This window comes from Delphinapterus leucas, chromosome 20 (genome assembly GCF_059928025.1).
Source record: "Delphinapterus leucas isolate spDelLeu-1000000601 "Yukka" chromosome 20, BTC_Dleu_Yukka2, whole genome shotgun sequence".
Classification (NCBI taxonomy): Eukaryota; Metazoa; Chordata; class Mammalia; order Artiodactyla; family Monodontidae; genus Delphinapterus; species Delphinapterus leucas.
Window position 1 is genome coordinate 52,725,868 of NC_143148.1, and position 24,690 is coordinate 52,750,557.

Here is a 24,690-nt window from a genome sequence, read left to right on the forward strand (position 1 = left end):
GCAGTAAGGCAGCCCTTCTTCCCTCCCTCCTGGAGCCTCTGGGCCCAGCCCAGCCCCTGCCAGGACCCCTGGAGCCTAGGTAATCCCCTCAGACCCCATTCCAAACCCACTTGCTCACGCCTGGTGTCTGACTTTCTGCAGAGCCCTTCAAAGGAACATTGAGCTCATCTTGTTTACTCAAAGCTAAATTCCAGCTCCTTCCTGGGCCAGTGCTCTCCACCCTGAGTGTGCATTAGAATCAACCACATCTGGATCTTCTGCAACACGTTGTTTTCCAGGTTCATGTCGCCAGTTTCCTCAGTCTCTAGTCCGGGCCCCTAGGTGGGTGTGGTGCACCGTGACCACTGTGGAACCTGCGTCACTCAAGCCATAACTCACGCCCAAGACCAGGATCCCTGAGACCACAAATGGGGAAATAAAGCCAGTAACACCCTCATTTCGTTAGCCTGTATAGCCATACCTATTAGAGGAGATACACAAAACGAGGGTTGGTTCCCTCGGTGTACATTTATTGAACACCTCCTGGATGCCAGGCACCATTCCAGGTATTGGGGTTGCAGGGATTTATAAAACACGATTTTGGCCATTGCGCAGATAAAAGCCTGTGTGGAGAGGTGGGCGTGTGAGCAATGGCGAGAATGGAACATTAGAATTCGGAGTGATGGTGGTCACTGTGGCTCCTGGATCACAGGACCGTGGGAGAGGGATGCTGGATCTCTCCCCTCGTCCCTCTCCCCTCCCTCTCGCCTCGTCCCCCTCCCCTCCCCCTCCCCCTTCTCTTCTCCTTCTCCCCTTTTCAAACTTTTTATCTTGAGAAAACTATAAATCCAGATGCAGTTGCAAGATATAAAACAGAGAGATCCCATATACCTTTCATCCAGTTCTCCCCATCTTGCATAATTCTAGTATAGATCACAACCAGGAAATGGACATTGATTCAATTCTCCCACTCTTTTTAAGGAAAAAAAAAAAACGCTGCACACATAAACAACAAACCAACCATTTTATCCTCAAGTAGCCCCAGCACCAATGGCAACTTGTTAACTTCCCTCAGATGAATCTTCATGTCTCTCTGAGCAAAAATGTTTATGTGCACACACACATATGTATGCATGTAAGTACATAACTGCATGGACACACAGGTATATACATATATTATTTTAAAAACATGAAGTTATCAAACTCAAATTTGGAATTGGTACATTATTAACTAGCAAAAGATGAACCTCTTTTCTCTTTAAGGGTAAAAATCTCTCAGTTTAGCTTTCAACAGAGTACTTGAAATAGGATATTAAGTTATAACAATTTGCGATGGGGATTTTTTAGTAATTATGTTGAGCAGCTTCCTTGGTTTTGAGAAGACAGCAGGGAGGAATATTGTTTTCCTTTCTGTTAAATTCCAGTTTGGCCCTGGAACAGTCATTATTTTATAACAATTCCAGGTCATCCCTCTACCATCAACCTATCAGGGTCTTGCTTCCCTCAGGATCTTTGAAATAGATTTCAAGGAAGTGGAGGTCGGCGCAAAACCTTAATTCACACACAGATATATTTTGCTTCTTGCTGAAGGTTCAGATTCCAAGTAAAGATTCTGTCTTGGGACACAGTTAGTCCCATTTCCTGTCAGTGGGAAAGATCAAAAAAGAGGAAGCAAAATGGAAAGGTGAACTGATACACAGAAAGCTACAGGAGTATTTATACGAATCAGAGTGAAAGTGACTTTTGATAATGCACAGACAATGCACACAGACAATGACTATGGTTATTTAGTGCCGAGGAGGTATTAGGCACCAGGCTAGGTCCTTTAAAAATAACTTGACTGGGCTTCCCTGGTGGCGCAGTGGTTAAGAGTCCACCTGCCAATGCAGGGGACACGGGTTCGTGCCCCAGTCTGGGAAGATCCCACATGCTGCAGAGCGGCTAGGCCCGTGAGCCACAACTACTGAGCCTGCACGTCTGGAGTTTGTGCTCCACAACGGGAGAGGCCGCGACAGTGAGAGGCCCACGCACTGCGATGAAGAGTGGCCCCCGCTCGCCGCAACTACAGAAAGCCCTTGCACAGAAACGAAGACCCAATGCAGCCAAAAATAATAAATATAAAATAAATTAATTAAAAAAAAAACTTGACAACCATCTATGACAAAAATACAAATGATGCGTCATGACACCTATTTTTCAGATGGGAAAGTGAAAAAATTCAGAGAGATAATGTAATTGGCCTAAAAGTCACACAAAGAGTAACAGAAAGGTCTAGAAAGTCAAACTCAGGTCAATAGAATTAAAAATCCAACGATGTTTCCACTGCATCACAATACTGGTTTTCAGTTGATTTTTTCAGATAATGTATTGCTGAGACTATATTGCTTGGCGATCTGAGAAAAAATCCAAGACTTCCATGTTTACGCTGAAGCCAACAAATGATGAGACTGGCTTTGAACCAGAACAGGGACCTTTTGGTAACTTTTGATCCCTATGTGGGGACTATGGATTCTTGTCCTTTTTCAGGTGATTGAAAGCCCCATTAAGAATATTAAAAATATTCTTAATTTTTAATTAAGAATATTAAAATATTCTTAATTTTTAATTAAGAATATTAAAATATTCTTAATTTTTAATTAAGAATATTAAAATATTCTTAATTTTTAATTAAGAATATTCTTAATTTTTAATTAAGAATATTCTTAATTTTTAATTAAGAATATTAAACTATTCTTAATTAAAAATTAAGAAATGAAAATCTTAATTATAGATCCTCTTGGGCTGTCTTGAATGATAAAATGTGGGGACTTTCCTAACCGGCAAGAATACGGCCTTCAGGAGAAGCATGTTCCCAACCTCTCCGTTTTACACTGAAGAGAGTTCACCTCGAAGGTTTTCCCTCCTCTTGTTGTCATGGTTTTACTGAATCTGACCAGGACTCTGCTGGGGACCCTGTCACATGCTCTACCTACATTTACTTAATCATTTTTTGCAACAACGTTTTGAGGTAAGTTCTAAGATGAACCCATTTACAGATGGAAAAAACAAGGCTCAGTGTAGTGAGAAATGGACTCAGCGTCGTTCAAATATGCAGCAGCACACCTGGGTCTGGAATCCAGGTCCAACTGTGCCAAAAGATGCTGGCTGAGAAGGTCTTAGAAACTAGTCATGGCAGAAGGTCCAACCTTAACACCTACTTTTCTAGATAAAATGCCCCAGACCAGACCTTCTCCATCTTTTTCTGGTTGGATGGCTATTAAATACTTCCTTTCCAGCCCTCTCAAAGAATGCAAGTGCTGGACTTCATTTCATGTTCATCCCAAGGATGTATGCAGTGATATCCTCAAAGATGTACCGTTGATCCTCATTATTCAGAATTTGTATTTGTGAATTTGCTTGTTTGCTAAAATGTACTTGTAACTCCAAGGTCAATACTTGCAGTGCTTTTGTAGTCATTCATGGACCCATGGCAGAGCAGCAAAACATTCAAGTTGCCTGATGCACATGATTCCAGCTGAAGTCAAACAAGATGATGTACTGTCTTCCTGTTTCAGCTCTCATGCTGTAGACAGTGTCCTTTTCACAGTCTATTTAGCGCCACATCTTTCACATTTTTGTGCTCTTTGTTGGTGATTTTGCTGTTTAAAAAGGCCCCCAGTTACAGTGCTGGAGTGCTGTCCAGTGTTCCTAAGACCAAGCACGCTGTGATAGGTCTTAAGGAGAAAATAGGAGTGTTAGATAAGCTTCATTCAGGCATGAGTATAGTGCTGTTGGCCACGAGTTCATTCTTAATGAATTGATGATAGATATTAAATAGTGTCTTTAACCAGAAACACATTAAACAAGGTCATGTGTTGATCAGTTGATAAAAATGTAGTGACCAGAGGCTCATAGGAACCTAGCCCTGTGCTTCCCCTAGGAGCAGTGTTTCCGTGTCAGCGAATTCAGTGTTTGTGCTGACTTCATAGAACATTGCTACCAAGAGTAATGAGAACCTACTGTCTATATAAACAGCACTCGTTGCTTCAATATATACATGAATAGGAAAGAACTGAAACCATCTTCGGATAGTAGGGCAGTATCAAATTACAACTCATCCATACAATCAGGTTATAGATAGCCAGGAAGACTAAATGATCAGAAGAATTGAAAATTACCACTGTGTAGTGCAGATAGAAGGGACCAGAGTACTAAACTATGTAAATCCTATGGCTCAGAATTTACATAATTGGGACCTATCTCTAAATGCTCACACATGAAACCAAGTTTGGAAGGAACGTTCATGGTGGTCATTGTGTAATGTACTTATGGATGTTATGAAGTGTCTTTTTTGTAATTTTTAACATTTTTAAGTTAACCGTGCTTAAGTTAACTAAATACATTTTTATTTTTATAATCATAAATGGTTCCAAATAGCTTCATCATTCCATATTCACACATTGTTTATAAGTGGGTCCAAAGCTTTTTCAATACACTTTGGTCAGATGCATCAGGCACCATAAAATGTTCATAATTATTGACCTGATTTCTATTTGGAGGAAATAAATTTTAAAAATTTTAAATTAGGTGCATAAAGATGCTTATTGCACTATATTTTATGCAAGAAACAAATCTGAAGCAAATCAGTGTACACCGTAAGTGGTATGATATCAGGAATATTGTAACATCAACATGATGAGACATTATGCACCATGTATTTAAGAAATGGTCAATAAGCACTTGGTAGGGGTTAGGGATATAACAGTGAGTGAAAAAATGATACACTAAGGAACTTTTGGTTCCCCCGAAGGAAGCAGATGTTAGTCAAAAAATTACACACGAAAAAGTAATAATGCTCTGATCAGGGTTAAGGAAAATTGTCCTTTCATGATTAAAAAGAGACTACTGACAAAGTGATGGAATGAGGGTGCTTAGATATTTCCCCGAGGAACATGTGAGTAAGCTGAGATGTGGTGTTTGTTATGACAGATGGATGAAAGATATATAAATGAAAGAACACAAAACAAGACTTGTACTATAATTCTAATATATAAATATACATGTGTAGACAAGAGATGGAAAGGAATTTTAAAAAAAAAAGTAGAAATAGATCTATTAGGATGGTGGGATGGTGGTAATTCTTTTTCTTAAAATGATTTTTAATGTTCTTATTGTTAAAAATTTTAAGTGCAGTCATTTCTTAGATTTTTACTTGACCCGGTTATATTTTTTGCATATTCAAAATTACAAATTTATATTCAAAATAACATGTTAGTATCCACTATGCCTTATTACACTATCTTCCCACATAAATACTGTTTTTAAGGCATTCAAATGAATATATGTTCACTATTGGAGCAACTGGTCAGGGTTAAAATATTGTTATTCTTTACCCTACTCTCAATGGAACGCTCATAATTTTCTATGTGTGTGTTTCTTTCCAACTTCCCTTCTTTTCATGGTTTTATTTGCTTTTCATATCACTGTTAAAGATTGAAAATATATCAGCACTATAAGAAGATTAAACCTGATTCTGTTTAATTTCTCTCCATTAAAAGAATCAGTTGATTTTATTAAAAGGAGAATAAGAAGAAACATACACCACACTGCTGGTTGGATTATCATAGGTTGAGATTGTCAGCGCACACACACACACACGCACACACGAGCACAGCATCAAATGGATACACATCCAGCCCTTTCAAAACACTGAGCCCAGACCCAAAGCTTGAAGGTTTTGTCAGGACTTTCTCCTTGGTTCTTCACAGCTTCACTTTGAAGCAGGAGCTGTTATCCTTCCCTTAAAAGTGAGCGAACTGAGTTCCTCAGATTTGAGAACGCTGCCCAAGTTGGGCTGGGCAGGGGGTGAGGGGAAAGCAGGGAAGCAGACATTGAGTAGGGACTCAAGACCCTTCCCCAGAGATTTCAAGGCTCAGTCTAAGTGCCATCTCCTTAGAGAGGACTTCCCTGGATGCTCTACCTTGAATTAGGGTCTCCAAGGTGTTCTATTAATTCTTTATCCTGCTCATTCATTTCTGGCACTTATCACAAATAATACCTAACTTGTGTATTCCAGTTAAATTTATATTTAATCTGTTTGCTTGTTTACCTTCGGTCCCCACCCTCTGTGAGAACGCAAGCTCCAGGAGGGGAGAAGAGATGTCCTATCTGCTGTTCACCATTCAAACCCCAGCTCCCAGAGCAGTGCGTGCTGCCTTGGATGTGCTCAATGAACATTTTGTTGAAAAAACAAATGATTAAATAAATAAAACTCATGTTTTGAGTATATCCTATGTTGTGCTTGAATGAAGGGTTCCATACCTAAAAGACAAACAACTTTTTTTTGTGTGTGTGTGGTACGCAGGCCTCTCACTGCTGTGGCCTCTCCCATTGCGGAGCACAAGCTCCGGACGCGCAGGCCCAGCAGCCAAGGCTCACGGGCCCAGCCGCTCCGCGGCATGTGGGATCTTCCTGGACCGGGGCACGAACCCGTGTGCCCTGCATCAGCAGGCGGACTCTCAACCACTGCGCCACCAGGGAAGCCCCAAACAACTTTTTAAAGAAAGCAAACGGTCTGAGATTTAATGATCTAAGCCAGGGCAAGCCATGTATGAACTAGTTAAAATTTATGAAAGAAAAACATTAGTAAAAATAGTGGTATAAAAAAGGTTTATAAAGTATGAAATTAAAAAAGTAAGAAGAAAGGGGTGGGATTAATTTCAGCAATATATTCTGTTCAACCCAACATATCCAAATTAGTATCATTTCAACATGTAATCAGTATGAAAGAACTACTGAGTTTGTTTACCTAAGTCTCCTTTTGGACTCAGGATTTGAAACCCGTGTGTGTTGGACACGTAAGCCATCTCCATTCCACTAAGCACGTTATCAGTGCTCGGGTGCCACATGTGGCTGTGGCTCCTGTCTTGGATGGCACAGCCAGAGGACGATCTTCTCATTTTAGACCCAAGGACCTTGAGCCAAAGCAGGTCAGGGACTGACTATGGGTCACAAGGAGGCTGTTCTAAGCAGAGATCACTGCTCTGAGCTCTCATTCCTCAAGGTGGGTACTTTTTCGATATCTGGGGGCCCTGTTGAGTAGGGATTACGAGGCAGGCTCTTTGCCTGGACTGCCTGTGTTGGAGTCTCACAAAGACCTCCTGTGTGGCTGTGCAACCTTGGGCATGTGATTTACTTTCTCTGCGACTCAGTGTCTCAAATGTTAAAGAGGGTTCTTTGCAGTGAACCAGAATCAAGTTATCCAAAGAATTATAATTAAATAATATAAACCAAAGTCATGCAATAAATTGTGTCTCTTAGAAAAATATGTTGAAATCCCACCCCCTAATATCTCAGAATGTGACCTTATTTGAAAATATGGTCGTTACAGATGTAATTAGTTAAGGTGAGGTCATACTGGAGGAGGGTGGGCCCTTCATCCAATATGACTGTCATCCGTTTAAGAGAATAGAAGGCAGAGACCGGGATGCACAGGGAGACCTCTCTGAGACCACGGAAGAGAGACAGAGATTAGAATGATGCACCTATAAGCCAAGGATTGCTGGCCACCACCAGAAGCTTAGAAAAGGCAAAGAAGTATTCTACACAGAGTCTCCGTGGGGACATGGCTCTAATACCTGATCTCAGACTTCCAGCCTCCAAAACATTAAGAGAAGAAATTTCAATTGTTTTAATCCACTCAGTTTGTGGTAATTTGTTACAGAAACCTTAGGAAACTAATACACCCATAAAAAGTTTTGCCAGGTTAAATACAGGATGCTCAGTTAAATTTCAGATAAAAAATGAAAAAATATGTAGCATAAGTATGTCCCACGCAGTATTTGAGATAGACTTAGTTGGTATACTATATTTACATTTTCTAGATCTGGCAACCTTACCCATATACCACTTTTACAACATGTCAACCAGAGCTTTTAAAGACATGTTAGCCAAGATATGGAAGCAACCTAAATGTTCATCGACAGATGAATGGGTAAAGAAGATGGTATATATATACAATGAAACACTACTCAGCCATAGAAAAGAACGAAATAATGCCATTTGCAGCAACATGGATGGACCTAGAGATTGTCATAGTCAGTGAAATAAGTCAGATAGAGAAAGACAAACATCATATGATATCACTTATATGTGGAATCTAAAAAAAATGACACCAATGAACTTATTTGTGAAACAGAAATAGACTCATAGACGTAGAAAACAAACTTATGGTTACCAAAAAGGAAAAGAGGGGGAGGGAATAAATGGAGTTGGGGATTCACATATACACACTACTATACATAAAACAGATACTACTACTGTAGAGCACAGGGACTCTACACAATAGCTTGTAATAACCTGTAATGGAGGAGAATCTGCAAAAGTATATATGTATATAAATGTATGTATGCACAACTGAATCAGTTTCCTGTACACCCGAAACTAACACAGCATTGCAAATTAACTGTACTTCTATTTTTAAAATTAGCTCTTGTTAGAGGAAGTATATAGATATAAATGTGTTCTGTGTGAATAAAGATATACATCCTACACGCATTCTAATGTTTTAGGTATTCACAAAGGGATGTTGTAATAGTATTCATTTTAGCACTGATTGAAATCACAACACCACAGTCTGACGAAGTCAAACTGCCCCGTGGTGACGGGCCTGTGGAGCACCTCTGGTTCCTCAGGGTTCAGCAAGGTCCAATTTCATCACAGCGGGCTGCTCCAAGTGCATGCCTGAGCCTGGTGTGGGCAGTCGCGTGTCTGGGCAGGCCCCGCTGCCTCAGAAAATCACTCTGTCCCAACAGCCCGCTCCCTCCAGAACTGCCTCCGTGGGCCCTTCCCGAATGCTCCCATTTGCTTCTCCCACTGGAGCCACAGAATGACGGTGACAAACTCTATTTTATTAGCTGAGCAGATGTTATCGATATCTGGGAAACGCACCCCTCATTCTTTCAGTGGCATGAACGGGGGGCGGGGGGGCAGTTTCCTTTTCCGCCTCTCCTCCATCCCTTACCTCGCCCCCCAGCAGTGGGCATCCTGCCATCCATCCAGAAGAGAGCTGCCCTGCCCCCAAGACCCCGTGGGAGCCTTCGGGCTAACGTGATCTTATCAGGCAGAGATAAACTGGGCTGAATATTTATGACCCTGCCTTTTGGGAAGAGCAGTCTCTGGGTGTGCTCAGTTCAGGAAGCTGATAAAAAGGAGGGAAAAATCAAGAAACAGATGTTTCTGGGTTGTGTGTGTGCACACGCACATGCACGTAATAGAAAACAACTTAATTTTGTATATCCAAGTTTTTTACGAGGACTTGATAAATTCTAATATTAATTGATAATTCATCAACCCCAGCAATATTTATTGAGAACGTATCATGCACCCGTGATTTACATGCTGGTGATTCAGGGGTGAACAAGAAAGATTAACCCTGCCCCTCATGGAGTTTACCTACCAGTAAGAGGAGACAGCTAATAAACAAGTAAACAGCTAAAGACTTTAAATGTTTTTAATAACTGTTGGGAAGGAAATAACCAGGCTGCAGAGACTGACGGGAACAGGGACATCTATTTTAGGAAGGGACCTCTGAAAAGGCAGCATTAAGAGGACACCCAAAGAATGATAAGGAAATAGCCACGGGAAGTCTGTGAGCCACAGGAGTCTTTTCAGAAGGTGATGGGCTTGTCTCAAGCAGTGCTTGAGACCTTCACTCTAGAAGCCTCTGGAAGAGTTGGGGATTTGCAAGAGAATTATGTCCCAGGCCATCCACTGTATGTGATGAACGGATCTCTCTGCCTCTAGGACGGTTCTAGTTATTAAATGGACTTCTCTGCATCTGGAAATGTTCTAGTTATGTGCCATCTTTGGAAGAGTTGAGAAAACAGTCGGTTGAATCGCTTTCTGTGTTCTGTGGTTCAGATTAAGAGCTCCAGTTGAGAAAGGCTCTGAACTTTAGACATTATGACCCAGGTAATGAGGAGAAATGAAGCTGGCATAGAAGTATACTGAACGGGAGTGAGCCATCCAGCCTCGGTTTCTCCAACTGAAAATGGGCATCCTGACACCTCCCTGGGAAGGTTTTCAGGTCAAAAGGGGACAACACACGAAAAGTTGCTCAGTTTAGTGCCTGAGAGCAGGTGGAATAAAGTAAGTGTGCTTCTCTTCCCTCCTTTCCTCTTTTCCCCCACGATCCACTTAACCCAAACCAGAATGAGGCACAGCAACCTAGCAGCAACGGGGCTGGAAAAACCTGATATTCCCACATGTTCAGTGGATTTAGATCCTGAGATCCGAAAAGGCATTTGAGAACCAGACAAGGAAACACACACTCACATATACAACATCCCAGCCCTTTACATAGCACAACCCGACTCCCAGGAACAGACATGCCCCTCCCTCTGTTCTGACATGAAACCCACAGTCATGCAGTCCTCCCTCCTGGGGAGGGATGGAGTGGAGTTAGTGTGGCCATAGATTTTGCAGTTCACGCTTTAGTGCAGCACTACACCTCCCATCACCAGGGCATATCCCCAAGGGTCCACTGATAACCTTCACATCACCATAAATTGTTCCAGTGACCCAGTGTGCAGCCATTTGGCAAACTTCTGTTATTTTCCAAACATGCCATAACACATAGGTATGCATCCTTATGTACACACGGAAGGACAGAGGCGTTCACACTGGTAAACTCACTTGCAACTAACTGCTGTGCACTTTTATCACACGGGATCATAGCTGCCTGATTCCTTCCTTTACCTATTCCTTGAATGTAAGCTTCAGAGGACTGAGTCTTATTTGTTCTGCTCTGATTTGTGCTGCTGTCTGGCAATAGCTTTCCTGTTGTTGAACAAATAAATAAAACCGAAAAACAAACAAACTCAAAACCACATATGCACAGCCAAATAGGAACTCACAAATACATCCCCAACCCAAGGGAATTCCTGACCACACTCAGAAGCACATTCACACAAGGGCCACAAGTGTGAGTTACACACACGCACAGTACATGTTTACACTTCGTAACTCTGAAGTTGTTACAGACACCTTCTTTCAGCATCGCTACATCTGTCTGCATGAAGATCCTTCTAGATAATGCCCGGCACCTGGCTAGCCTTATGTGGCGCTTCCCGGTCCAGAGCAGATAACACAGATGGCACCCGGGACTTAGAGCCCTCTGCTCTTCAAAGCTCACTGCTTGCACCCAAGACCAGGTGATCACTGAATGCAGTAAACGTGCCTGATTCTGAGGCCTCTCTTTCATGAGTCAGAACTCAACATCAGCCATCGGGGAAGAATTAATCTATGTAACATACTCTCTGCTCTGGGGTCTGAGATGGTGTAGAGGCTGAAGCAAAGATGTCAAATCATGTGTGGTCTTTAAATAACCCTTGATGTTTGTCACAAGAGTTGAGCCTGGGACCTGGACCCATTCCAGTCAGTAATTGATAATTCCAACTGGTAATTATGTGCTCTGGGTAGTTTCGGTTGGCATTCCGCACATCCTGTCCTCAAACGGCAAGAGGTGTTCCCGGGTTTCATGCCAGAGGTGGCTCCATTTCAAGCCCCATAAAGTCTCTAAATACCTTTGGAATGCTGTGGAATGAAAGACGCTATCCTCGTTAAACACATGGGCTTCTCAAAAGAAAACCCATTACTCTCGGATAATGACAATTTTTCCTGGTCCTCATGTTCCTTGTTAAAGGAAAATGTCAACTAATAAGGAACACGCACATAACCCTTCCCAGGAATTAACTATTTATGTCAACCAATGTCCTAGGGGGCTAAGCAAGTAATCTGCTTGCCAATTATTGGATTCTTCAGAATATATGGAGACGTTCTAGATTGTTTTGATACTTTTCTTTTTGTTTTTTTTTCTTTTTCACTTTTTGATATGCAATTAGCCACCCTCAGATTGAAGTCTGCTCACTTGTTCCCACATAGCATTTACCTCCATTTAAGAAGATGTAGGCTCTTTTTGTTTTATTTTATTTCATTTTATTCTGTTTGTTCATTCATTGATGGACATTTGGATTGTTTCTATCTTTTGGCTATTGTGAATATTGCTCTGCTATGAATATTTATGTACAAGTTTTTGTGTGGACAAATGTTTTCCATTCTCCTGGGTATATACCAGGAGTAGAATTGCCAGGTCATATGGTAACTCTATGTTTAACTGTTTGAAAAACTTGTAGGCCATTTTTAGACTGGACACTGCCAGGGCTTTATGATAGCAGCACCAGGAATAAAACTGGAGTTTTCCTTTTCCTATCCTCGCAAAGGAATTCCAAACCCAAATTAAGTTGAAAATGTAAGATGCTGACCTTGGAGGGGAGCTCTCTCAAGACCTGGGAGACAAGTAAGAGCCTGAGATGGGAGGGCCTTCCCTCATCAATTTCCTTATTTCCTGAGAATGTACCAGGGTTTGGAATGAACACAGAGTCAAGTCATTACCCTGATGTGTGTTCTCTACTGCTGTGTAACAAACTACCCCAAAATGTAGTGCCTTCAAAGCACAGCACTTTATTATGTCTCAGTTTGTTGTCGGCCAGGCTCAGCAGGGTGTTCTTACGCTGGTCTCACTAAGGGTTTCGCTAGCAGCTGCAGCCACATGGTGGCTGGGCTACATTCAACTAAAGACAGGACCTGCTATGGCTCCCTCCTTTGCCGTGCTGCCCCGGGGCTATGCCTTTCCATGTGGCATCTCAATGTGGTCTTTCTCTACATGGTCTCTCCAGCTGAGGAGCTGGACTTCTTACACAGGGGCTCAGGGCTCCCAAGAATGAGCATGTCAAGAAGCAAGAAGCAGGAGCTGCCCTTCTCCTTAAATGCTGGGCCTGCAGCCAACACTGCATTTTACTCTCTGCGTGCTATAGTTTAATACGATCTCGGGCCAGCCCAGATTCACCGTGGAAGGGACCACAGGTGCATGGGAGAGCTGGGAGGCCTGGGTCACTGGGGGCCACCTTTGCTGAATAGCTGCCGCCCCTGTGTTGTCTTTTTTGTTGACCTCCAGCAAAGGCTACTAGTCTCTCACGTGATGCTCCGCAACAAGACAAGCCACCGCAATGAGAAGCCTGCTCACGGCAACGATAAGTCGCCCCCGCTCGCCGCAACTAGAGAAAGCCCGCGCACAGCAACGAAGACCCAGTGCAGCCAAAAATAAATAAATTAATGTAAATGAGCAATTGTATATCTTTATATTTGTGTATACACAGAAAATATATGGATAGATACACATTAAAGAGATTTCTAACAGAGATTTCCTCTAGGGAACCAAGAAAGAGGTAACCTTTCATTTTATACTTCTCTGGATGTTAAAAAAATTGTAATTAGTTTGCACTTCTTTTATAATAAACACTAATTAAAAGCCTAACCCAATTTTAGGAAACATTTGCTGAACTCTTAACATGAACAAGGTCCCATTCTTGTTTTCTTAGCTCTAGTGATTTTAAAAGTGATAAGACATAGTTGGGTTTTTTTTTCAAAGAAATTCTCAGCTAATTTGGACATACACAAATACACACATACAAAGACACACACACATACACATGTGCACTGCACATACCGCACACTCGACATTAAGCATCATTAAGAAGCAATATTCAACATACATCGAACAATGGCCTAAGCCTGCACAATTTTTGCAAAATCCAAACTAGTGCTGAGAAGTTAATGTTCTCAATTGTATAATCAAAAGAACCACGACCAAGCTCTGCTTCGCCCCTTCCTTCCTTGCACTCAGATTGAGAATCTTCCTCTGGCATATAGAAGCCCAAGTCTGGCTCACTTAGCCCGGAGTGCACTGACTGACAGCAGCCCAGGGAGGAGCCACCCTTGGCACTCAGCTGGGTCTTCTGCCCATCGACTGCCAATCTCTCAGAACGCCTCTCTCTCCAAGTGGGCAGGATGCAGCCCAGGGGTCATTCCTAGATCACACATATTTCTGAGAACATGTTCTTTCTTGAAATGGTGATGCAATGCAGAAGAGGGTTTCGGGACTGATCAATGGCAGTGAGGGCTCTGTCAGGATGTACAATAATTTGACTCAGTTCAATAAGTTGAGCTTCTGGGGCAGGAAAAAAGCCCCCCACGCCCCGCCCGCATTCTAAAAATGCTGGTATGAAGAACCCCGAGAGCTTCTGTCTCCTCTGCCCCAGCCGAATTCCCTGAAAGCACCCCCATCTTGCGATTGCTAATACTCAAACAAGTGGGATAGATCTCGGGTGGGAATGTATCGGGCATATTGAGAAGCTCATTGATCTGTAGTCTCCTCGGAGCCTAATGCTCCATCCGACAGGAGCTCTGAATACTTCTGAGCATGTGCTTTTCCTCTGCCTGCCAGGGGCCCGGTTATCAATCATGACCCTTGTTCCGCTCAAGGCAGAAGGGAGTAATGACATCTATCCAGTGGTTCTGAGTTGGCTCCAAGGACCTGTTCTCTTGGAGAAGAATCTGAGGCCACAGCAGAGGGTGAGAGCTAGGCCTCCCCATATAGGAGAGATGGGACGGGGGGGATAAAATCAAGGCAGATGTGGGCACTTTGTATGGCCTAAAATACTTCACATGCACCGTTTCATTTCTTCATGGCTACAGCCCCGTGAGATCGGTTCTATCAATAGTTCCATTTTTCAGAAGAGGAAACTAAGGCTCTGAGATGTGAAGTAAAACAGTCTGAGACTTCAAAGAAAGTCCAAGAGTTTATGCAAAACAGCCAGAAAAACTCCACTTTGGACCAGTCCCACACATAATTTCGTTTGAACACAAGACTCTTCAGCCAAAATCAGAAATGCTTTGAACACTTTGACCTAATCTAGCTAGCAATTCTTTCCATTTTACAGATGAGGGACCTGAAACTTAGAGAAACAAAAAGAACTGCCCAAGTTGACATGGCCACCAAGCGGTTGTAGAACGCTCACAAGTAATAATTATATTACCAGCTATTATTTACTGAAAGTATATTACATATCAGGCAGTAAGCTTCTCATATATGATCTGATCTAATCCCCACAACATATGAGATAATGTAGCACCACCCTTGTGGGATTATGGGGAGTATTAAAGTCAGGCTCTTCTTACTAACTCTCTGGTATGTTTCTAAATGTGGGTATACCTTCCTATAAGATCAACTAGGATCATAGAACTTTCTATACATACACACCCATGCATGTTGAATCTTACCTTCACGTGGCATCTAGAAATAAATTATCATCCGGTATACACATTTAACTCTGCACAGGGGTGTGTGTGTGTGTATAAATGCACAGTTATTAAGTGCATGTAACAAAGAGGTGACTTTATTTTTCCTTTAAGAAACTCACACTGTTTGTGAAACCTTTAATAGGGATTAAATAGCTGATAATCAGTTTTTACCATGTTATTGACCCTTCCAACATTTGTCTTAGTGATCTTCTGTATCTGAAATGGTGTGTACAGACTGTGGGATCCATTTCCTTGCCTGGTTATGGGAAGATTCTACCCACGCTTCAACCCTGTCCAGGGCAAAGGGGATGGGGCAGAGCTGGGGTAATTGCAGCTCACTGCCTCACCCCTCTGTGTCTCCCCTTCACGTCCCTCTGAAAAGTTACTTATTAAATAGCGGCAAGACATGTGTCTTCATATATGGCCACACCTCCTCCTTCTGTAGCTCATGGTTGGTCTGAGAAACAGAGGTGGTCCAGTTCAAAGAACATGGGTAATACCAGCTTTGACATCTTCTACCTTTGGGATCTGGGGTAAACAATTCAGTCTTTCCGATTGTCTTCCTCATCTGTGAAATGGGAATAATAGTGGACCCATTCAATGGGCTCAGGTTTATTAAAGGTTGTGTGAGCTCCTTACGTGTTGACAACCCTCGTTCCCTTAGATTAGGTTCTCAAAGTGTGCTTCCCAGACCAGCTGCTCCAGCAGCACCTGGCGGCTGGCTGGAAATGCAAATGCTAGGGCCCCAGCTCTGATCCACTGAATCAGAAACTCTGGGGGTGGACCCAGCAAAATAGGATTTCACACACCCTTCAGGGGATTTTGAAGCAGCTCAAATCAAAGAATCATGTCTTTAGATTATTATCACTTTGCATCTCATACACCAAGTCCTGGCTGTCAGAAACTTCTTTTCAGGACCTCGAGTCTGCATCTGCTCTTGCCATGGGGCATTATTCCACGCCCCTCTATACTCCCTTCTCTTCCCTGGAGAACTCAGATGTCAGATCTTTACCTAGAATTCACTTCCCCCAGGAGGCATTGCCTGGACTGCCCTGACTGGATTCAATATTCCCGAGCCCTTTGTATTTCTCTTCTGCATATTTCAAGTCATGTAAGGCTTGTGGGTTTAAATTACCTGTTTCCCTAACCAAACTGCAAGATCCCTCCAGGCAGGGCTCTTGTCAGTGTTGTCCCCGGTGATGGGTAAGTGGACAAGAAAGGCAGTGGAAGTTTCTAGCATCCAACCCCAAGGAGCATCCTCAAGACTTCCTTGCGCCAGCAAGCCTCCCCAGATGTCTCAATGCACACACTTCTGCCCTTCCCTGACTTGAGGCCTGAGATCTGACCAGGGGAAGCAGTCTCTGGATCATTCTGATGAACTGCCTCTAACTACAGCAGGGTTGTTCTAGGTTTTTTGAAGGCTGTGTCCCAGCCCAAGTTATAAGGATCTGAAGAGCTGAACCACTGTATGAAACTTGTTTTTATATTTTCTCCAGAATTTCTCTATTAGCCCAGATCAGACATTTGGTAAATAGGTGCTGACCCGGGGAAAAATAATGATGAGACAACATGGTGTCTGAAAGTCCAGCAACCTAGTTATTAATCATTGACTTTCTCACATGAGAAAGGGGACCAAACTTTAAGGGGAGAGACACTTAAATTATGCCTTTTTTAATTGGTGGGGAGGGGAAGAGGAAAAATTAAAGCCCCTCTATTTATAATCAAAGGAGGGAGGGGAATAAAAATGAAGGGTAAAAATAAGAAAATGTGACATGGGTAAGTTCTTCAAGTTAATGCCCCCAAAATATTTACTGAATTTACATTAGGAGAATATCATGGAAGACATACTATGTACAAGCCAGTGTGTACCTGTCCTTGTGGATTGCATAGTGCATATAAGAAGTAACTTCCATAAGAGACCACAGGCTATTTTGAGCTGGTGGAGCAAAGAAAGCAGTCTGTGGAGGCTTCTCGGAAGAGGAAGGACATTCTGTACAGAGTTAGCATTGAGGACAAATGTGGGGAGATCAGCAACATGCAGATGAGAAAGTCGTCCTCTACAGGAAGGTCCCCAAGCATGAGCAGCTCCATGCGACGGTGATGGATTGAACAAGGACCACAGAAGGAGGCCTTTGCTCCAAGAACTGCAGGTCTTTGAAGGCTCCTCAGCACTCCTGCCTCATGCTATGAAGAGGGCTCCTATCTTAGGACTAGTCCAGGGAGCGCTTCTCAAACCTGAGTGTCTATCAGAATCCTCTTGGGGGCTTCTTAAAATGTAGATTTCTGAAATGCAGTTTGCATTTCTTAAAATGCAAACTCCCTCTGAAGTTTCTAATTCAGTGGATCTGAGGTGAGGCTGGAGAAGTTCATTTCTAGCAAGTTTCCAGGTGAGGCCAATGCTGCTGGTCTGGGATCCACCCTTTCAGAACCTCTGGCCCAGCTAGTCCCCAGGTAAACATCAAATCTTAGCTGAGAATGGGGTGGGGGCCAGAGTGGGATCAAAAAATGTGGCCCACTGGTGGCCAAGTCCTTGGTGCCGGCCTCGGGAACACTCCGAGAGCCACACCACTCCCCAGTTTAACAACTGCCAAGGTCCAGCATCCCATGGCAAGCCCACGCGGGGCCCGCACCCGGCACTGTGCAGAGTTTCCCAACCCCAAGAACTCACACCTGGCAGAAAAGAGTGTCGGGGCCTTGCAATGTCCATCTAGATACCCGAGACTTGGCTCCTGTTGAAACAAAATGTGCCTGCGTTAATTATTCCAACCAGTGAGGGCCTCAGAAGCACCGCGGTGGCTAATTACAAAGCCTCCCGCCTGCAAGCAGATTCCAGATCAGGCGGTTCTGGGTTCTAATGGCGCCATTCACTCCGATTAGGCATTGCCGCCCTTCATTATTGCCACTGTTAACATCTGAATCTGAGTTTCTTCATCTTTGAAGGAGGGATGAGGTCGCTTTATTGTTTCAGTTTGGGTGCCTGGTCGCTGCTTATTAAATGCTCATTAGTACATGATAAATGCAATTAGAGGGTCAGAGCTGACTGTTCAAACTCTCCTAGCCGCTCTGCTGGCCACTGGGACCAGGACCAGTTCTCCAGCTCAAGGGAGAAGAACAGGGCGGCAGAAAGAGTCTTAAGGAGCGTGTTTGTGACCAAGGCCACACCCCAGTTGTTTAGATTTTTGTACCTTTCGTCCATTTTCCATTTATTTTATATGTTATTCCTTCCCTTCCCTGAAGGCAGTGATGGAGACACCTCTCGGGCACATCTGCCCCTGCTGTAGGACACAGGAGCCGTGGCCAGCTGCTTGTTTGGCTTGCTGCACTAATGAGAAGACCCAAGGCGCCTGGTTCCAGGTGCTACTTCAACCGATCAATGATCCCAGCTCTGAGGTCTCTGAGATGTTCTCTGTCTTTCCCTCATGAGCACAAGAGGCCTTCTGTGCATAAAGAGGCTTCTGCCTTCTTTTCAGATTCCACATATAAGTGAGATCACACAGTATTTGTCTTTCTGGGTCTGGTTTATTTCACTTCGTGTAACGTCCTCCAGGGTCATCCATGTTGCTGCAAATGACAGGATGTCCTTCTTTTTATGGCTTAATAATATTCCATTGTGTGTGTGTGTATTACATATATATATGTGTGTGTGTGTATATATATAATTTTCTTTATCCATTCATCCACTGTATAAATTTTCAGTTATATGATGAATACGTTCTGGGGCTCTAACACACAGGCTGGTGACTCTAGTTAATCACACGGCATTGTATATACCTGAAATTTATTAAAAGTAGATCTTAAGTCTTCTCACGACTACACACGCACACGCACACAGGTAACTATGTGAGATGTGGCTGTGTTAATTACCTTGATTGTGGAGATCATTTCACAATGTACATATATGTCAAATCCCCAAGCTGTACACCTTAAATATACACAGTTTTTGTCAGTTAAACCTCAGTAAAACTGGGGGAAAAAAGAAAACTATAAAAAGAAGAAGGCCTCTTTCTCTCCCGGCTCAAGAACTCCTTTGAGGCAGAAGAAGAAGGGATAGATGAGCCTGTCCTCTTTTTTTCCCGGAAGTGAATGTGTGCCTAAAATGGCATCCCCCTCCAAGTGAGCTTTCCCTGCCGGTTCTGTCCTGTGGTTACCCCAGCTGCAGGGGGTTCTGGGAGAGCCAGCATCTCCTGGGGGTTGAACACATGGCTGCCCTGGACGAAGTCAGGGTCTTCTGAGCAAAGACAAAGGAGAGGATGGGTTTGGGGTGAGCAACTGCCCACATCCATCTGATGGCTGAGTTTGGAGGCATGTTGCACTGGGCAGGAGATCCCTTCCCTGCCACTTGCTAGATGATCAGCTTGGGCAATCTTGAACTTTCCAGCTTCATTATTTGTCTAATTGGGGTAATAATCCCCCCACCCTGCCCCCGAGGCATCTGTGAGGGTTAAGTGATGTCACATATGAAATCACAAAGCACAGCCCCCAGTACGTGTTCCATGAAGAGTAAACTATTATAATTAGTAATGAGAATGACAATATTCCTCCTTAATTCCACTGGCCCCAGCTTGGCCCCTAAACACAGTATGTGCCATTTTCCCAGAGCCCTCCCGGACAGCCAGGAGGAGCGTCTCTGCCCCGTTGTCATTAGAGGACACGGCCTTTGGATTCCTTCCCGCAAGCTGGACTTTGTTCATCCCTGCGGAGGGCGCATCCGGAAAGCAGATGGGCACCGTAACCACGGCTCGGTTTGACCTTTAAGCTCTAGGAGCATAAAACCTCCTAGCATCTTGTTTTTCACGGTTAGAGTCCACACTGCCGGCTCCCCGCTCCCATGGGCTGGCCCAGGGCCAATGTGCTCTCCCAGAACTGGGAAGAACAGAGACTAATGACCCCACATTGATATGTAACTTGCCCTAATATTGACCCTGGCCCTGTGGTCAGTGATTCCCATTGTGGGTAAATGATTGGGCTGTTTTGGCTTTTACCTCGTTTGACTTTTCCACCGTCCCCAGCACTGTTTTGAACAACAAAAGGCATCTCAGTTCATCGTGTGATATGATTAAGACTCCTGCTACTGCTCTTTGGTGGATGTGGCTGCCAAGCTGGCAGTATTTCCTCTGAATCAGCTAGGAGACTGTGAATGTCCTTCATTCAACACAAACGACAAAGTAGAAGTCCCCCCACTGGAGATGCAGCTATGTTACAGGATCCAAGAAAACAGTGATAATGATAATTATTATTACGATGATAATTACTATTAATTTATGATGATAATAATTATTACTAATATTAATTGAATGCTCAAGGTGGGCCTGGTGTGATAAATGCATTAGACTAGATGCAATCATTCATTCCTCTGTTACTAATATCTACTAAGCTCTGAATTAGGCACCACCTTGGGATCCTGCCCTGTGTGGGGATTCAGGTCACGATTAGGTCTGGTGTCATCAGGGCTGTGAGGGAGGCCATACTAAGGATTATCAGTAGTAATAATATTACAGTTACCAGGTCTTAACTGAGTGTTTACTGCACAGTAGGCGCTCAAGACACATTCTATACCTCTTCACAGGTTCTCTTTGTAAGCCCATTTTCTAGATGAGGCAACTGACGTTCAGAAATGGTTAAGTAACCAGTCCAAGGTCACGCAGCTGGTGAAAATCTGCCTCTGGCCGAGTACAGAGCCCAGGCTAACACCAGAGCTGGGCTGCTTGTCCCAGCTCTGCCTCTTGTCAACTTTGCCACCTTGGACAAGTTGCTTCAGCTCTCTGGACTTGGTTTCCCAATGTGTGAAACGGGTTTATAGTCCCACTGACTTACTTCATGGTGTGACAGTGAAGAGTAAATGAGTTGGCAGGTGCAAAATGCTGGGGCCTTCTATGCCTACCTATCACCCAGTAAGGACAGGTCTCTAGTGGGGCTGGAGAAGTGCCTGCTGTGCTGAGCTTTGAAGGGTAATTAAGAATTACCCAGGCGGGGAAGAGAGCCTTCGCAGAGGCACTGAGGTCTGGGAGGCACAGAGAGCCGAGAGGATTCACGACCAGTTCAGGAGAGCTGAATGCTGACTGTGTGCCAGGAGGTGGGTGGAGCAGAGAAGCAGGTAGAAGCAGGATTCCAGAAGGCTGTGAAGGGGACTTGGAGCCTTCTCTAAAGGCAGCGGGGAGGCGGTAAGAGGGTGAAGCAAGGAAATGACTCTTTCTTCCCCTAAAGAAGAGACGATTCTAGACTGCAACTCCAGGACCGGAAGTCCTGCTCTAGCCCATGCTGGAGAGAAGACTCACTTCTTGTTGACCAAAGAAACGCCATTTCCTGCTAATCCTCCTGCGGGACTGGCCGCGGCAGGCACACCAGGCCCACAGCTGGCTCTTTTCCAACTCTCTCCTGGCTGGCCTTCTGCAGGGGTTCCCAGCCCATGCAGAGGGCAAGGTCGGGGTTCAGGGCAGGTCACTGGCTTGCTTGTTACCTTATAATCTGTGGGCGAGGGCTGCACCCTTCAAGGGCGAAGTTCACAGTCAGGGCACCCTCGCTATGATATGATCCCTGGCTTTTAAATACCCCGGGCTCTGAGGTCTGTCTGAGGGAGACCCGGCTGAAGTGAGGGGCTCCTACTTGCAAAACAGGGAACCATGGGTTTAAAAATCCCCCCGAGGGAACCTGCACTCACCAGGCCCCAGATCCTTAGAGGACCGTTTGTGCATTTGAAGGGCTGGGTCAGCTGCTGGGCCCACGGGGACCTTGCAGTCAGTTCTGTTCTCAGGAGAGTGCCCCCGAGGTGGAGAAACGGAAATGGGGCTCCTGGTGGGCCCTGGGCTGCCCAAGGGAAGAGGGCTGGCCTCCACATTTTCCCAGATCCATGTGGGCAGCTACAAAGGAGCTTTTGAGGATAAACAAATACGGAATTGAGAAAATAAGGAAGGAGCTGGCATCTGAGGAATGCGAATATTTAGAAAATGCTGGTGTGTGAAGGCAGAGCGGGCTGTTCGGTTATAGTTAGATGTCTGATGGCCTGGGACAGGGGAACTGCAAAAAAGGAAAAATAAAAAAAGTCTTGGTGGAAACAAGGTTTCTTCAGGGTGGATTGTTTCCCACAGGCAAAAATGAAGGGTGGAAAGCACAGGACTTTGAGGAAATAGTATGGAGGCTACTCCATCACTTCACATTGTAGTCAACCCAACATTATGAAATACCACTATCCACTGCTCTCACATTGTCATAGTTTAATTCTTGTATTATTATTATTATTATTATTAGTTTCTTTGCTGAGGGATCCAAGGGGTTTGCATGTATCAGTTTCTGGAAAGGATCAGCATGGGAGCGCAGAGGACGAAGGCTAACCACGGCAGAAACAGGTTAATAGGGAAATTCAGGGTCAAAATCAAGGAAGGGCCTGGTTACCATATTCTTTAAGCTTCTGCAGACAATGGCAAAGGGCAAGTAACTAATTGTGTACACAGTCAACCTTAACTTTGCAAATACTTTGATCCTTCCTTGAACACACCCTAGATCCCTTTTCTTGCTTCTTGCCTCCAACAATTTTGTTCATTCATTCATTCATCTATTCATTCGCTCAATGACCATTTTTGCACATCTGATAAGCACTGAAAGTTACTGTGTTAGTCGGGTTGTCCTCCATGAGCTTTACATATACCGCGCGCTGTCACATTTACTCATTACTGCAGGGTCTGTGCCGTCACTGACCCCATTTTAAAGATGGGAAAATGGAGCCTTAGATTTGTGTTCGCATCTAATGCCACTATAGTAAATTACTATGGACTTAGTGGTTTAAAGCAACACGAGTGTATTATCTTACGGTTCTGGAGGTCGAAGTCCAACGTGGGTCTCACCGGGGCTAAAATCAAGGTGTCGGCAGGACACACTCCATTCAGGAGGCTCTATCCATGAATCCATGTGCTTGAATTCTCCGGCTTCCGGAAGCCGCCTGCATTTCTTGACTTGTGTCTCCTTCCATCTTCAAAACCTGTAACAGAGGGTCTGGTGTTTTTCATATGGCATCACTTCAGTACTGACTCCATTTCTGCCTCTAGCTTCCAATTTTAAGGACCCTTGTGATTACACTGGGCCCACCTGGAGAATCCAGGCTAAACTCTCTATTTTAAAGTCAGCTGGTTAGCAGCCTTAATTCAGTCTGCAACCTGAGTCTCCTCTCGCCAATTAAGGTCACATATTCACAGGTTCTGGGGATTAGGAGGTGGCCCTCTTCAGAGTCCCTTATTCTACCACAGTGTAACTGACTCGCTCACGGTCACATGGTCAGTGAGTGGCAGGCCTTGCACGCCAGCCTTGGTGACTTGGCTCAGCCTCTGCTTTTTCCCGCCTCTCCCGATCCATGTACCAAGGGCTCAGCTGGGGGCTGAGGACACAGGAGTATGAAATACCCTCAGACTCTGACCTCATGGCTCTTCTACTCCATCAGTGTCTTAGAGCAGGATCTCATACACTATGGGCCAGAAGAGTTTAAGGCACTGAAGGATGGAGAGGAGCTTTAAGCTAGAGGTAGTGCAGGAAGAAGTTATCCTAAATTGCGCACACTGAGTGAACATTTTCGGACCAAGGAGGGGTGGGGGGTGAGGAGGTGGGCACTGAAGGTAGATTGGAACAATAATGAAAGACACAAGTAGAGCCCACTGGGGACCTGCCTGGGGCCAGTCCTTTTGCCCCCACTTTGACTACGTGTTGACCTGTGCGAAGTTTGTGTGCCGGTATTCTTGTTTTCATGCACTTTGTACGTGCCTACATGCACGCTCGTGTGTTTGCACTGCCTTGGGCTCTGTGGCACTGCTGTCAGGCCCAGACATCCACACAGCCCTGGGAATATCCAGGCCTTGGGGCCTTGAGCATTGCTAGCTGGGGCATCACTCCTGAGCCTTCTGGAGGCCCAGCTATGAGGCCAATCACAGGCCAAAGGAGAATAGATGGAGTTGGCCTCCAAAGCCAGACTCACATCTTCCCCAAAGCCTGCTGCCAACCAGGCACCCATCACCTACCCACCCTTTTGGGATTAAAGGACCTGAACTGGAGCCCAATCTCTGCCAGCTGTTGACTGGTGGATGCCAACCTCCTTGAGCGTCGGTTTCCACATATGTAAAACTGGGCATAGTAATAATACCTCTAAGGAGCTATTGCAAAGATGAGATGAACATGAATGCGCTTTGTGGCTGTAAGGGACATGTGAACAAGCTGTATTATTAAAGCAACGCACGGCAGTGTAATAACGGGCTTTCTCAGATGCCTGTGACAGACCCAGCTAAACTACAGAGATAGGACTCTAGGAATAAGAGGAATTGTTTTTAACAAATCACTCCAGAGATCACTTATTTAAGTGAAATTTGTCCCCTTGGAATACCAGACACACATTTGAGCATAATCAAAATGTTCTCATTTAATTTCCCTTTTGAACCTAGGACAGACATTTGGATTCCTCGGTGAAGGCAAGTCTCCATCTCTGAAAGTAGACTTCATTTTTTTTTTAAAGCCAAAACACAGCTACTGCCAAATCTTATTAATAAGGAGAAGATA

General features: G+C 44.2%; 1 long non-coding RNA gene across 1 annotated transcript in view; it reads right to left on the minus strand.

Annotated features, from left to right (window-relative positions):
• LOC111179479 (uncharacterized) overlaps window positions 1–23,502 on the minus strand; it is a 283,874-nt gene extending 260,372 nt beyond the window's left edge. The window contains exon 1 of the long non-coding RNA XR_016390888.1: window positions 22,964–23,502. This is a non-coding gene — a long non-coding RNA (uncharacterized LOC111179479). The remainder of the gene's footprint in view (window positions 1–22,963) is intronic.
• Between the last annotated feature and the right edge of the window lie 1,188 nt (window positions 23,503–24,690).